Raw genomic sequence first — 18648 nt, 5'->3', positions numbered from 1 at the left:
GCGCCCGGAGCGCGTGCCTTCGCAGCGGGGGCAGCCGGATTCCTGATAACCCACAAGTATAGGGGATCGCAACAGTTTCCGAGGGTAGAGTATTCAACCCAAATTTATTGATTCGACGCAAGGGGGGCCAAAGAATATTCTCAAGTATTAGCAGCTGAGTTGTCAATTCAACCACACCTGGAAACTTAATATTTGTAGCAAAGTGTTTAGTAGCAAAGTAATATGATAGTAGTGGTAACGGTAACAAAAGGTAACAGTAGCAAAAGTAATGTTTTTGGTATTTTGTAGTGATGATAGCAATAGCAACGGAAAAGTAAATAAGCGAAGAACAATATATGGAAAGCTCGTAGGCAATGGATCAGTGATGGAGAATTATGCTGGATGCGGTTCATCATGTAACAATCATAACCTAGGGTGACACAGAACTAGCTCCAATTCATCGATGTAATGTAGGCATGTATTTCGAATATAGTCATATGTGCTTATGGAAAAGAACTTGCATGACATCATTTATCCCACCCTCCTGTGGCAGCGGGGTCCTAGCGGAAACTAAGGGATATTAAGGTCTCCTTTTAATAGAGTGCCGGAACAAAGCATTAGCACATAGTGAATACATGAATCAACGGTAAGTATCCCGATTATTGTCACTTCGGAGTTAACGGGTCATAACACATAATAGGTGACTATAGACTTGCAAGATAGAATCAAGAACTCCCATATATTGATGAAAACATAATAGGTTCAGATATGAAATCATGCCACTCGGGCCCTAGTGACAAGCATTAAGCATAGGAAAGTCATAGCAACATCAATCTCAGAACATAGTGGATACTAGGGATCAAACCCTAACAAAACTAACTCGATTACATGATAGATCTCATCCAACCCATCACCGTCCAGCAAGCCTACGATGGAATTACTCACGCACGGCGGTGAGCATCATGAAATTGGTGATGGAGGATGGTTGATGATGACGATGGCGACGGATTCCCCTCTCCGGAGCCCCGAACGGACTCCAGATCAGCCCTCCTGAGAGGTTTTAGGGCTTGGCGGCGGCTCCGTATCATAAAACACAATGATTTCTCTCTCTGATTTTTTTCTCCCTGAAAGCAAATATATAGAGTTGGGGTTGAGGTCGGAGGAGCTCTAGGGGGCCCACGAGGTAGGGGGGCAGGTGCGGCCCCACCCTCGTGGACAGGTGGTGGGCCCCCTGGTCTATCTTTTGCACATATTTTTTATATTTTCTGAATAGATGTTCCGTGAAGTTTCAGGTCATTCCGAGAACTTTTGTTTCTGCACATAAATAACACCATGGTAATTCTGCTGAAAACAGCGTCGGTCCGGGTTAGTTCCATTCAAATCATGCAAGTTAGAATCCAAAACAAGGGCGAAAGTGTTTGGAAAAGTAGATATGATGGAGACGTATCAACTCCCCCAAGCTTAAACCTTTGCTTGTCCTCAAGCAATTTAGTTGATAAACTGAAAGTGATAAAGAAAAACTTTTACAAACTCTGTTTGCTATTGTTGTTGTAAATATGTAAAGCCAGCATTCAAGTTTTCAGCAAAGATTATGACTAACCACATTCACAATAACGCTTAGGTCTCAAGTTTACTCATATCAATGGCATAATCAACTAGCGAGCAATAATAATAAATCTCGGATGACAACACTTTCTCAAAACAATCATAATATGATATAATAAGATGGTATCTCACTAGCCCTTTCTGAGACCGCAAAACATAAATGCAGAGCACCTTTAAAGATCAAGGACTGACTAGACATTGTAATTCATGGTAAAAGAGATCCAGTCAAGTCATACTCAATGTAAACTAACAGTAATGAATGCAAATGACAGCGGTGCTCTCCAACTGGTGCTTTTTAATAAGAGGATGATGACTCAGCATAAAAGTAAATAGATAGGCCCTTCGCAGAGGGAAGCAGTGATTTGTAGAGGTGCCAGAGCTCGGTTTTGAAATAGAGATGAATAATATTTTGGGCGGTATACTTTCATTGTCAACATAACAACCAAGAGATGGCGATATCTTCCATGCTACACACATTATAGGCGGTTCCCAAACAGAATGGTAAAGTTTATACTCCCCCTTCCACCAACAAGTATTAATTCATGGCTTGCTCGAAACAATGAGTACCTCCAACTAACAAGAGTCTCAGGGGGAGTTTTGTTTGCAATTATTTTGATTTAGTTTGCATAAAGCATGGGACTGGGCATCCCAGTGACCAGCCATTTTTCTCGTGAGTGAGGAGCGGAGTCCACTCCTTTTGAGAATAACCCGCCTAACATGGAAGATACGGACAACCCTAGTTGATACATTAACTATTCGAGCATACAAAACAGGATATTTATTTGAAGGTTTAGAGTTTGGCACATACAAATTTGCTTGGAACGGCAGGTAGATACCGTATATAGGTAGGTATGTTGGACTCATATGGAATAACTTTGGGGTTTAAGGGATTTGATGCACAAGCAGTATTCCCGCTTAGTACAGGTGAAGGCTAGCAAAAGACTGGGAAGCGACCAGCTAGAGAGCGACAACAGTCATGAACATGCATTAAAATTAATCAACACCGAATGCAAGCATGAGTAGTATCCACCATGAACATAAATATCGTGAAGGCTATGTTGATTTTGTTTCAACTACATGTGTGAACATGCGCCAAGTCAAGTCACTTAAATCATTCAGAGGAGGATACCACCCTATCATACCACATCATAACCATTTTAATAGCATGTTGGCACGCAAGGTAAACCATTATAAGCTCCTAGCTAATCAAGCATGGTACAAGAAACTATGATCTCTAGTTGTCATTGCAAACATGTTTATCCATAATAGGCTGAATCAGGAACGATGAACTAATCATATTTACAAAAACAAAAGAGGTCGAGTTCATACCAGCTTTTCTCATCTCAGTTAGTCCATCATATATCGTCATAATTGGCTTTCACTTGCACGACTGAATGATGTGAATAATAATAATAGTGCGCGTGCATTGGACTAAGCTGGAATCTGCAAGCATTCAATAAACAGGAGAAGACAAGGCAATATGGGATTTTTGTCAGATCAACAATTATGCATATAAGAGCCACTTCAACAATTTAATCATGGTCTTCTCCTATCGACCCCCAAAGAAAAGAAATAAAACTATTTATATGGGAAAGCTCCCAACAAGCAAAAAAAGAACAGGAAATCTTTTTGGGTTTTCTTTTTAATTACTACTACAAGCATGGAAAGTAAACTAATTAAAAGCTACAACTGATTTTTTTGTTTTTCTTAAGGTTTATCAAACACACAAGAAGAAAGCATAAAAAGGAAAATAAACTAGCATGGATGATACAATGAAAAAGTATGAGCACCGACATCTAGCAATGAGTGTGTGAACATAAATGTAATATCGGTGGGAAATACGTACTCCCCCAAGCTTAGGCTTTTGGCCTAAGTTGGTCTATGGCCACAGCTGGCCTGGCGGATATCCATAATAATAGTTGGGGTCGTACTGCGATGAAGAAGACTCTGACTGCCACTGGTTGGCAATCATCTCCGGATCCCAATGGTAATTAGACTGTCGTGGAGGATCAACTTGTGGCTCCGACTCTGGCTCTGTGGCTGGTGCAGGGTTCCGGTAGGCGTGAATGTCCTCCGACGAGATGAGGTACTGGCATGCAGATAAATCAAACAAGTAAGGAGCAGGCAAGGTAACCGTCTCCGGATGATGTTTATCAAAGAACAATTTGTATTTAAGCTTCCCTTCCCTATTCTTTATAATAAAATCATGTGCTATCATACTCTTATAATCTAAATAAACATGAGGCAGCAATTTTCCTTCCTTCTCATAATGCCTAATAGGTATGTTAAAATGTGCAGCTAGGCGTGAAGTATAGATACCACCAAAGATGGGGCCCTTTGTACGGTTCAGACTCAACCGTTTAGCAATAATACCGCCCATACTCACAGAGTTATCACAGAATAAACCATGGAACAAAATAATAATATCAGGAACACTAAGGTTTCCACAGTTTCCGCGACCAATTAAGCAACGACTAGCAAATATTGCAAAGTAGCGTAAAACAGGAAAATGTATGCTAGTGATTCGTGCATCGGAAACCTTCCTCGTTTCCCCTACAGTGATGGTATCAATAAACCCATCCACATCGTCACGATGTGGTTCCTCTATTTTGCCCTCGAAAGGGATCAAACAAACCCGACAAAAATCATAAAGTGACATCTTCTTAACCACATCATATAAATGAAACTCTACTGAAGGAGGTGATTCCCTAGGATAATAGTAGAAGTTTTGCACAAAAGTATTGGTGAGTAAGAGATACTGTTCACGTTGGTCATGGAGGAAGTCGGTGAGGCCTGCATTCTTAGCCAATTCATAAAATTCCTCATAAATCACGGTGGCTCTCAAGAAATCATCGGAGGGCCATTCACACGGCCTAACCTCCGCGGTGCGAGGCAAATTATATTTGGGCTTCCGTGCCTCTTCATTTTGCTTTTTCCTTGAGCTTCGGCTCGATGAGCCCCTCAAAAATCTCTTCATTATTTTCTGAAAAATTCTGAAATTTTTAGTAACTTCAAAAATAAAAGTAAGTGATGACCCACAAGTATAGGGGATCTATCATAGTCCTTTCGATAAGTAAGAGTGTCGAACCCAACAAGGAGCAGAAGGAAATGATAAGCGGTTTCCAGCAAGGTATTCTCTGCAAGTACTGAAATAAGTGGTAATAGATAGTTTTGCGATAAAATAATTTGTAACGAGCAACAAGTAACAAAAGTAAATAAGGTGCAGCAAGGTGGACCAATCCTTTTTGTAGCAAAGGACAAGCCTGGACAAACTCTTATAAAATGTAAAGCGCTCCCGAGGACATATGGGAATATCGTCAAGCTAGTTTTCATCATGCTGATATGATTCGCGTTCGGTACTTTGATAATTTGGTATGTGGGTGGACCAGTGCTTGGGTACTGCCCTTACTTGGACAAGCATCCCACTTATGATTAACCTCTATTGCAAGCATCCTCAACTACAACAAAAGTATTAAGGTAAACCTAACCATAACATGAAACATATGGATCCAAATCAGCCCCTTACGAAGCAATGCATAAACTAGGGTTTAAGCTTCTGTCACTCTAGCAACCCATCATCTACTTATTACTCCCCAATGCCTTCCTCTAGGCCCAAATAATGGTAAAGTTTCATGTAGTCGATGTTCACATAACACCACTAGAGGAGAGACAACATACATCTCATCAAAATATCGAACGAATACCAAATTCACATGACTACTAATAGCAAGACTTGTCCCATGTCCTCGGGAACAAAAGTAACTACTCACAAAGCATAAACATGTTCATAATCAGAGGGGTATTAATATGCATATAGGATCTGAACATATGATCTTCCACCAATTAAACCAACTAGCATCAACTACAAGGAGTAATTAACACTACTAGCAACCTACTAGCACCAATCCCGGACTTAGAGACAATAATTGGATACAAGAGATGAACTAGGGTTTTGAGATGAGGGTGCTGATGAAGATGTTGATGAAGATTGCCCTCTCCCGATGAGAGGAGCGTTGGTGATGACGACGGTGATGATTTCCCCCTCTGGGAGGGAAGTTTCCCCGGCAGAACAGCTCCGCCAGAGCCCTAGATTGGTTCCGCCATGGTTCCACCTCGTGGCGGTGGAATTTCGTCCGAGAAGATGGCTTATGATTTTTTCCCATCGAAAGACTCCATATAGCAGAAGATGGTCACCGGAGGGCCACCAGGGGGCCCACGAGGTAGGGGGCGTGCCCTGGGGGGTAGGGCGCGCCCCCACCCTCGTGGGAAGGGTGTGGCCCCCTGGTGAAGTTCTTGCTCTCAGTATTTTTTATATATTTGGAAAACATCTTCCGTGAAGTTTCAGGACTTTTGGAGTTGTGCAGAATAGGTCTCTACTATTTGCTCATTTTCCAGCCCAGAATCCCAGCTGTCGGCATTCTCCCTCTTTATGTAAACCTTGTAAAATAAGAGAGAATAGGCATAAGTATTGTGACATATTGTGTAATAACAGCCCATAATGAAATAAATATTGATATAAAAGCATGATGCAAAATGGACGTATCAACTCCCCCAAGCTTAGACCTCGCTTGTCCTCAAGCGAAAAGCCGAAATCAAAAAATATGTCCACATGTTTAGAGATAGAGGTGTCGATAAAAATAAAATACGGACATGAGGGCATCATGATCATTCTTAGAACATCAACTTATATAATTCTTGTCATATGATCTCTAATGCTAGAGCAATAATTCAATGTAAACTTTATTGAAAACTAACAAACTACAATCTCAGTCATTGAAGCAATTGCAATTTATCATAACATAGGAAAGAGTCAATGTATAAGAGCTTTTCAGCAAGTCCACATACTCAACTATCATATAATCTTCCACAATTACTGACACTCACGCAATACTTATGGGTATGGAGTTTTAATCGGACACAGAGAAAGATAGGGGCTTATAGTTTTGCCTCCCAACGTTTTACCTCAATGGTAATGTCAACAATAATAGTTCATGAAAACTCACATCCAATTAGCCATATATACCAGGATCTTTCCAACATGCTGTGCTTGCCAAAGGATAAAGTGTAAAAAGGGAAGGGTGAAAATCACCATGACTCTTATGCAAGGTAGGAGACAAAAGTAAAAGATAGGCCCTTCGCAGAGGGAAGCAGAGGTTGTCATGCGCTTTTATGGTTGGATGCACAAAATCTTAATGCGAAAGAACATCACTTTATATTGCCACTTGTGATATGGACCTTTATTATGCAGTCTGTCGCTTTTATTACTTCCATATCAAACGATCGTATAAAGCTTATTTCATCCACACCAATCAATCACACATATTTAGAGAGCAATTTTTATTGCTTGCACTGATGACAACTTACTTGATGGATCTTACTCGATCCATAGGTAGATATGGTGGACTCTTATGGCAAGACTGGTTTAAGGGTATTTGGAAGCACAAGTAGTATCTCTACTTGGTGCAATGAATTTGGATAGCATGAGCGGGAAAGGCAAGCTCATCATGTTGGAAGATCCAAGACAATATAATTCATCTCAGATGTAAGAAAACATAACCCATTATGTTTTCTTCCTTGTCCAATGTCAACTCTTTAGCATGTCATATTTTAATGAGTGCTCACAATCATAAAAGATGTCCAAGATAGTATATTTATATGTGAAGACCTCTCTTTCTTTATTACTTCCTATTAATTGCAACGATGACCAAAACTGTGTTTGTCAACCCTCAACAACTTTTATTCATCATACTCTTTCTATGCGAGCTCATTACTCTCCATAAGACTCACATGATCTCTTTGTTTCTTTTTATTCCTTTCTCTTTTTCTTTTATTCACTTAAGATCATGGCAGAATAATCAAGCTCACGGATTCGATTACATAGAAGGATAATAAAGCAAAACTCACAACTAGATCATACTAAAAACTTTTATTCTACTAGATCAAGATATTACCAAAAGGATCAAACTAAGAAAAATGGTAAAGATAAAAGTGATGGTGATATGATACCGAGGCACTCCCCCAAGCTCGGCAGTTGCCAAGTGGAGTGCCCATACCAGATACTCAATTATTCTTTGTTAGTGGAGATGGTGGTAATTTTGTTGATGGCGTAGGCTTGTCGTCCTTCTTCCAAGGCATAGGCTCACCATCATAGAAAGATGACCGAGTCTCCGGGATCCTCAAATCTGTAGCCAAACTAATCCTTTTGAATCTATATTCATACTCACAGTTTTGGTTTTGCAGGTCATAGATTTGAGCTTGAAGGTGCTCATTTTTCTCGTGAAGCTTGAAGATGGTCTCCCCGATGTTGTCGGCATCCAGCTTATATTTGTTGGTGAATTCTACGATCATCATGTGGTTGGAGTTGAGTCCACGCTCCACCATCCCCTAACACTTGAAAACTTGTTGCTTCATTGCTTCGAACCTCGTCTCCACGCTTTCGGTCCCCTTGGGTCCCTCAGCATCACGGATGTGCAACAACCCATCACGCATCTCAATGGTTTGAGGGTGTCGCTGCACCTCCGCGAGGTAAGGGTCGATGACCTTCTCAAAGAACTTGTCCTTGGGAGCACTTGGAGACGCCATGATAATCTAGATCTGTTAGAAAAAACAGCTCGAAACAAAGACATGAGATTTTTGCGTGTTACGGGAGTCAAAACCTCCGGGAGATTATATAATGAATTTTTACCGACCAAAATACGTGTCGTGTACGAAAATGGAGTCCAGAGAGCACACGAGGTGCCCACGAGGTAGGGGGCGCGCCCAGGGGGGTAGGGCGCGCCCTCCACCCTCGTGGAGCCCTCGTGTCCTTCCCGGACTGCTGCTTATTTTTCTATTTTTCTAAATATTCCAAAACAGAGAAATATTGCCTTAAAAACCGTTTTGGAGTCGGTTTACTTACCGTACCACATACCTATTCCTTTTCAGAGTCTGGAACGTTCTGGAAAGTGTCCCTTATGTATTCCTCCGAGGTTACGGTTTTAATAACATTGGTTTCAACATTTATGGGATTACCTGAGATATAATGTTTAATTCTTTGACCGTTCACCACCTTCGGATTGGTGCCTTCGAAGTTGTTGATTTTTATGGCACCGGAACGGTAGACCTCCTCGATAACGTAAGGACCTTCCCATTTAGAGAGAAGTTTTCCTGCAAAAGATCTTAAACGAGAGTTGTATAGCAATACATAATCACCTACATTAAACTCACGCTTTTGTATCCTTTTGTCATGCCATCTTTTAACTTTTTCTTTAAACAACTTGGCATTTTTGTAGGCTTGGGTTCTCCATTCATCAAGTGAGCTAATATCAAATAACCTCTTTTCACCGGCAAGTTTAAAATCATAGTTAAGTTCTTTAATAGCCCAATAAGCCTTGTGTTCTAGTTCGAGAGGTAAGTGACATGCTTTTCCATAGACCATTTTATACGGAGACATACCCATAGGATTTTTATATGCAGTTTTATAGGCCCATAATGCATCATCAAGTTTCTTGGACCAATTCTTTCTAGACCTATTAACGGTCTTTTGCAAAATTAATTTGAGTTCTCTATTACTCAATTCTACTTGGCCACTAGACTGAGGGTGATAAGGAGATGCAATTCTATGATTAACATCATATTTAGCAAGCATTTTACGGAAAGCACCATGAATAAAATGTGAACCACCATCAGTCATTAAATATCTAGGGACTCCAAATCTTGGAAAAATAACTTCTTTAAGCATCTTAATAGAGGTGTTATGATCAGCACTACTAGTTGGAATAGCTTCTACCCACTTAGTAACGTAATCAACAGCAACTAAAATATGTGTATAACCATTAGAGGAAGGAAAAGGTCCCATATAGTCAAAGCCCCAAACATCAAATGGTTCAATAACAAGTGAATAATTCATAGGAATTTCTTGACGTCTACTAATATTACCAATTATTTGACATTCATCACAAGATAAGACAAACTTACGGGCATCCTTGAAGAGAGTAGGCCGATAAAAACCAGATTGCGGTACCTTATGTGCAGTTCTATCTCCAGCATGGTGTCCTCCATATGCTTTGGAGTGACACTTGCATAGGATCTGTTCCTGTTCATGCTCAGGTACACAATGTCTAATAACACCATCTACTCCTTCTTTATAAAGATGTGGGTCATCCCAAAAGTAATGCCTCAAGTCATAGAAGAACTTTTTCTTTTGCTGGTATGTGAAACTAGGTGGTATAAACTTAGCAACAATGTAATTAACATAATCAACATACCATGGAGCAGTATGAGAAGCATTTATGACATTTAATTGCTCATCAGGAAAGCTATCATAAATAGGTAGTGGGTCATCAGGCACATTTTCTAACCTAGACAAGTTGTTTGCAACGGGGTTCTCAGCTCCTTTTCTATCAACAATATGCAAATCAAATTCTTGTAGCAAGAGAACCCATCTAATAAGTCTAGGTTTAGCATCTTTCTTTTCCATGAGATATTTAATAGCAGCATGATCAGTGTGAATAGTTACTTTAGAATCAACAATATAAGGTCTAAACTTATCACAAACAAATACAACTGCTAAGAATTCTTTTTCAGTAGTAGCATAATTTCTTTGAGCATTGTCTAGAGTTTTGTTGGGGAACGTTGCAGAAGACAAAAAATTTCCTACGGTTTCACCAAGATCCATCTATGAGTTCATCTAGCAACGAGTGATCGGATTGCATCTACATACCTTTGTAGATCATGCACGGAAGCGTTCAAAGAACGGGGATGAGGAAGTTGTACTCGACGTGATCCAAATCACCGGAGATCCTAGCGCCGAACGGACGGCACCTCCGTGTTCAACACACGTATGGTCAGCGTGACGTCTCCTCCTTCTTGATCCAGCAAGGGGGGAGGAGAGGTTGATGAAGATCCAGCAGCACGACGGTGTGGTGGTGAATGCAGGGTGTCACCGCAGCAGGGCTTCGCCGTTATACTGCGAGAGGGAGAGGTGTAGCAGGGAAGAGGGAGGCGTCAGGACTCAAGGGTGCGGCTGCCCCCTCCCTCCCCCCCTTTATATAGGCCCCCTAGGGGGGTGCACCGGCCCTAGGAGATGGGATCTCCTAGGGGGGGCGGCAGCCAAGGGGTGGAGTGCCCCCCAAGCCAGGTGGGGCGCCCCCCCCCCCACCCTAGGGTTCCCAACCCTAGGCGCATGGGGTGGGCCAAGGGGGGCGCACCAGCCCACTATGGGCTGGTTCCCCTCACCACTTTGGCCCATGGGGCCCTCCAGGATGGGTGGCCCCACCCGGTGGACCCCCGGGACCCTTCCGGTGGTCCCGGTACAATACCGTTGACCCCCGAAACTCTCCCGATGGCCGAAACTGCACTTCCTATATATAATTCTTCACCTCCGGACCATTCCGGAACTCCTCGTGACGTCCAGGATCTCATCCGGGACTCCGAACAACTTTCGGATTACTGCATATTCATATCTCTACAACCCTAGCGTCACCGAACCTTAAGTGTGTAGACCCTACGGGTTCGGGAGACATGTAGACATGACCGAGACGGCTCTCCGGTCAATAACCAACAGCAGGATCTGGATACCCATGTTGGCTCCCACATGCTCCTCGATGATCTCATCGGATGAACCACGATGTCGAGGATTCAAGCAACCTCGTATACAATTCCCTTTGTCAATCGGTACGTTACTTGCCCGAGATTCGATGGTCGGTATCCCAATACCTCGTTCAATCTCGTTACCGGCAAGTCACTTTACTCGTACCGTAATGCATGATCCCGTGACCAGACACTTGGTCACTTTGAGCTCATTATGATGATGCATTACCGAGTGGGCCCAGAGATACCTCTCCGTCATACGGAGTGACAAATCCCAGTCTTGATCTGTGTCAACCCAACAGACACTTTCGGAGATACCCGTAGCATACCTTTATAGTCACCCAGTTACGTTGTGACATTTGGTATACCCAGAGCACTCCTACGGTATCCGGGAGTTACACGATCTCATGGTCTAAGGAAAAGATACTTGACATTGGAAAAACTCTAGCAAACGAACTATACGATCTTGTGCTATGTTTAGGATTGGGTCTTGTCCATCACATCATTCTCCTAATGATGTGACCCCGTTATCAATGACATCCTTATGTCCATAGCCAGGAAACCATGACTATCTGTTGATCAACGAGCTAGTCAACTAGAGGCTCACTAGGGACACATTGTGGTCTATGTATTCACACATGTATTACGATTTCCAGATAATATAATTAAAGCATGAACAATAGACAATTATCATAAACAAGGAAATATAATAATCATTTTATTATTGCCTCTAGGGCATATTTCCAATAGTCTCCCACTTGCACTAGAGTCAATCATCTAGTTACATTGTGATGAATCGAACACCCATGGAATTCTGGTGTTGATCATGTTTTGCTCTAGGGAGAGGTTTAGTCAACGGATCTGCTACATTCAGGTCCATATGTACTTTACAAATCTCTATGTCTCCATTTTGAACACTTTCACAAATGGAGTTGAAGCGACGCTTGATATGCCTGGTCTTCCTGTGAAACCTGGGCTCCTTGGCAATGGCAATAGCTCCAGTGTTGTCACAGAAGAGAGTCATCGGGCCCGACGCATTGGGTATGACTCCTAGGTCGGTAATGAACTCCTTCACCCAGACTGCTTCGTGTGCTTCCTCTGAGGCTGCCATGTACTCCGCTTCACATGTAGATCCCGCCACAACGCTTTGCTTGCAACTGCACTAGCTTACTGCCCCACCATTCAAAATATACACGTATCCGGTTTGTGACTTAGAGTCATCCAGATCTGTGTCGAAGCTAGCGTCGACGTAACCCTTTACGACGAGCTCTTCGTCACCTCCATAAACGAGAAACATTTCCTTAGTCCTTTTCAGGTACTTCAGGATATTCTTGACCGCTGTCCAGTGTTCCTTGCCGGGATTACTTTGGTACCTACCTACCAAACTTACGGCAAGGTTTACATCAGGTCTGGTACACAGCATGGCATACATAATAGAACCTATGGCTGAGGCATAGGGGATGACACTCATCTCTTCTATATCTTCTGCCGTGGTCGGACATTGAGCTGAGCTCAATTTCACACCTTGCAACACAGGCAAGAACCCCTTCTTAGACTGATCCATATTGAACTTCTTCAATATCTTATCAAGGTATGTGCTTTGTGAAAGACCTATGAGGCGTCTTGATCTATCTCTATAGATCTTGATGCCTAATATATAAGCAGCTTCTCCAAGGTCCTTCATTGAAAAACTCTTATTCAAGTAGGCCTTAATGCTGTCCAAAAGCTCTATATCATTTCCCATCAAAAGTATGTCATCTACATATAATATGAGAAATGCTACAGAGCTCCCACTCACTTTCTTGTAAACGCAGGCTTCTCCATAAGTCTGCATAAACCCAAACGCTTTGATCATCTCATCAAAGCGAATGTTCCAACTCCGAGATGCTTGCACCAGCCCATAAATCGAGCGTTGGAGCTTGCACACCTTGTCAGCATTCTTAGGATCGACAAAACCTTCCGGCTGCATCATATACAGTTCTTCCTTAAGATAACCGTTAAGGAATGCCGTTTTGACGTCCATTTGCCATATCTCATAATCATAGTATGCGGCAATTGCTAACATGATTCGGACGGACTTCAGCTTTGCTACGGGAGAGAATGTCTCATCGTAGTCAACCCCTTGAACTTGTCGATAACCCTTAGCGACAAGCCTAGCTTTATAGATGGTCACATTACCATCCGCGTCTGTCTTCTTCTTAAAGATCCATTTATTTTCTATGGCTCGCCGATCATCGGGCAAGTCAGTCAAAGTCCATACTTCGTTTTCATACATGGATCCTATCTCGGATTTCATGGCTTCCAGCCATTTGTCGGAATCCGGGCCCGCCATCGCTTCTTCATAGTTCGAAGGTTCACCGTTGTCTAACAACATGATTTCCAAGACAGGGTTGCCGTACCACTCTGGTGCGGAACGTGTCCTTGTGGACCTTCGAAGTTCAGTAGGAGCTTGATCAGAAGTATCTTGATCATCATCATTAACTTCCTCTCTAATTGGTGCAGGCACCACAGGAACATTTTCCTGAGTTGCGCCACTTTCCGGTTCAAGAGGTAATACTTCATCAAGTTCTACTTTCCTCCCACTTACTTCTTTCGAGAGAAACTCCTTCTCTAGAAAGGATCCATTCTTGGCAACAAAGATCTTGCCTTCGGATCTGAGGTAGAAGGTATACCCAATAGTTTCTTTAGGGTATCCTATGAAGACGCATTTTTCCGACTTGGGTTCGAGCTTTTCAGGTTGAAGTTTCTTGACATAAGCATCGCATCCCCAAACTTTTAGAAACGACAGCTTAGGCTTCTTCCCAAACCATAATTCATACGGTGTCGTCTCAACGGATTTCGACGGAGCCCTATTTAAAGTGAATGCGGCAGTCTCTAAAGCATAGCCCCAAAATGACAGCGGTAAATCGGTAAGAGACATCATAGATCGCACCATATCCAATAGAGTGCGATTACGACGTTCGGACACACCATTACGCTGAGGTGTTCCAGGCGGCGTGAGTTGTGAAACTATTCCACATTTTCTTAAGTGTGTACCAAATTCGTGACTCAAGTATTCTCCTCCACGATCTGATCGCAAAAACTTGATTTTTCTGTCACGTTGATTCTCAACCTCACTCTGAAATTCCTTGAACTTTTCAAAGGTTTCAGACTTGTGTTTCATTAAGTAGATATACCCATATCTACTCAAGTCATCAGTGAGGGTGAGAACATAACGATAGCCACCACGAGCCTCAACACTCATTGGACCGCACACATCAGTATGTATGATTTCCAATAGGTTGGTTGCTCGCTCCATTGTTCCTGAGAACGGAGTCTTGGTCATCTTACCCATGAGGCATGGTTCGCACGTGTCAAATGATTCGTAATCAAGAGACTCTAAAAGTCCATCTGCATGGAGCTTCTTCATGCGTTTGACACCTATGTGACCAAGGCGGCAGTGCCACAAGTATGTGGGACTATCATTATCAACCTTACATCTTTTGGTATTCACACTATGAATATGTGTAGCATTACGCTCGAGATTCATTAAGAATAAACCATTCACCATAGGAGCATGACCATAAAACATATCTCTCATATAAATAGAACAACCATTATTCTCGGATTTAAATGAGTAGCCATCTCGAATTAAACGAGATCCTGATACAATGTTCATGCTCAAAGCTGGTACTAAATAACAATTATTGAGGTTTAAAACTAATCCCGTAGGTAAATATAGAGGTAGCGTGCCGACGGCGATCACATCGACCTTGGAACCATTCCCGACGCGCATCGTCACCTCGTCCTTCGCCAGTCTCCGTTTATTCCGCAGCTCCTGCTTTGAGTTACAAATGTGAGCAACTGCACCGGTATCAAATACCCAGGAGCTACTACGAGTACTGGTAAGGTACACATCAATTACATGTATATCACATATACCTTTCGTTTTGCCGGCCTTCTTGTCCGCTAAGTATTGGGGCAGTTCCGCTTCCAGTGACCACTTCCCTTGCAATAAAAACACTCAGTCTCGGGCTTGGGTCCATTCTTTGGCTTCTTCCCGGCAGCTTGCTTACCGGGCGCGGCAACTCCCTTGCCGTCCTTCTTGAAGTTCTTCTTACCCTTGCCTTTCTTGAACTTAGTGGTTTTATTCACCATCAACACTTGATGGTCCTTTTTGACTTCTACCTCTGCTGATTTCAGCATTGCAAATACTTCAGGAATGGTCTTTTCCATCCCCTGCATATTGAAGTTCATCACAAAGCTCTTGTAGCTCGGTGGAAGCGACTGAAGGATTCTGTCAATGACCGCGTCATCCGGGAGATTAACTCCCAGCTGAGTTAAGCGGTTATGTAATCCAGACATAGTGAGTATGTGCTCACTGACAGAACTATTTTCCTCCATCTTACAGCTGAAGAACTTGTCGGAGACTTCATATCTCTCGACCCGGGCATGAGCTTGGAAAACCATTTTCAGCTCTTCGAACATCTCATATGCTCCGTGTCGCTCAAAACGCTTTTGGAGCCCCGGTTCTAAGCTGTAAAGCATGCCGCACTGAACGAGGGAGTAATCATCAGCACGTGTCTGCCAAGCGTTCATAACGTCTTGGTTCTGTGGGACGGGTGCGTCACCTAGCGGTGCTAGTAGGACATAATCTTTCTTGGCAGCTATGAGGATGATCCTCAGGTTCCGGACCCAGTCCGTATAGTTGCTGCCATCGTCTTTCAGCTTGGTTTTCTCTAGGAACGCGTTGAAGTTGAGGACAACGTTGGCCATTTGATCTACAAGACATATTGTAAAGATTTTAGACTAAGTTCATGATAATTAAGTTCATCTAATCAAATTATATAATGAACTCCCACTTAGATAGACATCCCTCCAGTCATCTAAGTATAACATGATCCGAGTTAACTAGGCCGTGTCCGATCATCACGTGAGACGGACTAGTCAACATCGGTGAACATCTTCATGTTGATCGTATCTTCTATACGACTCATGCTCGACCTTTCGGTCTTCTGTGTTCCGAGGCCATGTCTGTACATGCTAGGCTCGTCAAGTCAACCTAAGTGTTTGCATGTGTAAATCTGTCTTACACCCGTTGTATGTGAACGTTGGAATCTATCACACCCGATCATCACGTGGTGCTTCGAAACAACGAACTGTCGCAACGGTGCACAGTTAGGGGGAACACTTTCTTGAAATTATTATGAGGGATCATCTTATTTACTACCGCCGTTCTAAGTAAACAAGATGCAAAAACATGATAAACATCACATGCAATCAAATAATAATAGTGACATGATATGGCCAATATCACATAGCTCCTTTGATCTCCATCTTGGGGCTCCATGATCATCTTGTCACCGGCATGACACCATGATCTCCATCATCATGATCTCCATCATCGTGTCTCCATGAAGTTGCTCGCCAACTATTACTTCTACTACTATGGCTAACACGTTTAGCAATAAAGTAAAGTAATTTACATGGCGTTTCTCAATGACACGCAGGTCATACAAAAAATAAAGACAACTCCTATGGCTCCTGCCGGTTGTCATACTCATCGACATGCAAGTCGTGATTCCTATTACAAGAACATGATCTCATACATCACATATATATCATTCATCATTCATCACAACTTTGGCCATATCACATCACAAAGCACTTGCTGCAAAAACAAGTTAGACGTCCTCTAATTGTTGTTGCAAGTTTTACGTGGCTGCAAAAGGGTTCTAGCAAGAACGTTTTCTTACCTACGTAATAGCCACAACATGATTTGTCAACTTCTATTTACCCTTCATAAGGACCCTTTTCATCGAATCCGCTCCAACTAAAGTGGGAGAGACAGACACCCGCTAGCCACCTTATGCAACTAGTGCATGTCAGTCGGTGGAACCAGTCTCACGTAAGCGTACGTGTAAGGTCGGTCCGGGCCGCTTCATCCCACAATACCGCTGAAGCAAGATAAGACTAGTAGCGGCAAGAAAGTTGACAACATCTACGCCCATAACAAATTGTGTTCTACTCGTGCAAGGAGAACTACGCATAGACCTAGATCATGATGCCACTGTTGGGGAACGTTGCAGAAAACAAAAAATTTCCTACGGTTTCACCAAGATCCATCTATGAGTTCATCTAGCAACGAGTGATCGGATTGCATCTACATACCTTTGTAGATCACGCGCGGAAGCGTTCAAAGAACGGGGATGAGGAAGTCGTACTCGACGTGATCCAAATCACCGGAGATCCTAGCGCCGAACGGACGACACCTCCGTGTTCAATACATGTACGGTCAGCGTGACGTCTCCTCCTTCTTGATCCAGCAAGGGGGGAGGAGAGGTTGATGAAGATCCAGCAGCATGACGGTGTGGTGGTGAATGCAGGGCGTCACCGCAGCAGGTCTTTGCCGTTATACTGCGAGAGGGAGAGGTGTAGCAGGGGAGAGGGAGGCGCCAGGACTCAAGGGTGTGGCTGCCCCCTCCCTCCCCCCCTTTATATAGGCCCCCTAGGGGGGTGCGCCGGCCCTAGGAGATGGGATCTCCTAGGGGGGGGGGCGGCGACCAAGGGGTGGAGTGCCCCCCAAGCCAGGTGGGGCGCCCCCCACCCTAGGGTTCCCAACCCTAGGCGCATGGGGTGGGCCAAGGGGGGCGCACCAGCCCACTATGGGCTGGTTCCCCTCCCCACTTTGGCCCATGGGGCCCTCCGGGATGGGTGGCCCCACCCGGTGGACCCCCGGGACCCTTCCGGTGGTCCCGGTACAATACCGGTGACCCCCGAAACTCTCCCGATGGCCGAAACTGCACTTCCTATATATAATTATTCACCTCCGGACCATTCTGGAACTCCTCGTGACGTCCAGAATCTCATCTGGGACTCCGAACAACTTTCGGGTTACTGCATATTCATATCTCTACAACCCTAGCGTCACCGAACCTTAAGTGTGTAGACCCTATGGGTTCGGGAGACATGTAGACATGACCGAGACGGCTCTTCGGTCAATAACCAACAGCGGGATCTGGATACCCATGTTGGCTCCCACATGCTCCTCGATGATCTCATCGGATGAACCACGATGTCGAGGATTCAAGCAACCCCGTATACAATTCCCTTTGTTAATCGGTACGTTACTTGCCCGAGATTCGATCGTCGGTATCCCAATACCTCGTTCAATCTCGTTACCGGCAAGTCACTTTACTCGTACTGTAATGCATGATCCCGTGACCAGACACTTGGTCACTTTGAGCTCATTATGATGATGCATTACCGAGTGGGCCCAGAGATACCTCTCCGTCATACGGAGTGACAAATCCCAGTCTTGATCTGTGTCAACCCAACAGACACTTTCGGAGATACCCGTAGCATACCTTTATAGTCACCCAGTTACGTTGTGATGTTTGGTATACCCAGAGCACTCCTACGGTATCCGGGAGTTACACGATCTCATGGTCTAAGGAAAAGATACTTGACATTGGAAAAACTCTAGCAAACGAACTATACGATCTTGTGCTATGT

This window comes from Triticum aestivum, chromosome 3A (assembly GCF_018294505.1).
Source record: "Triticum aestivum cultivar Chinese Spring chromosome 3A, IWGSC CS RefSeq v2.1, whole genome shotgun sequence".
NCBI lineage: Eukaryota > Viridiplantae > Streptophyta > Magnoliopsida > Poales > Poaceae > Triticum > Triticum aestivum.
Note: the sequence above shows the minus strand (reverse complement) of the source record.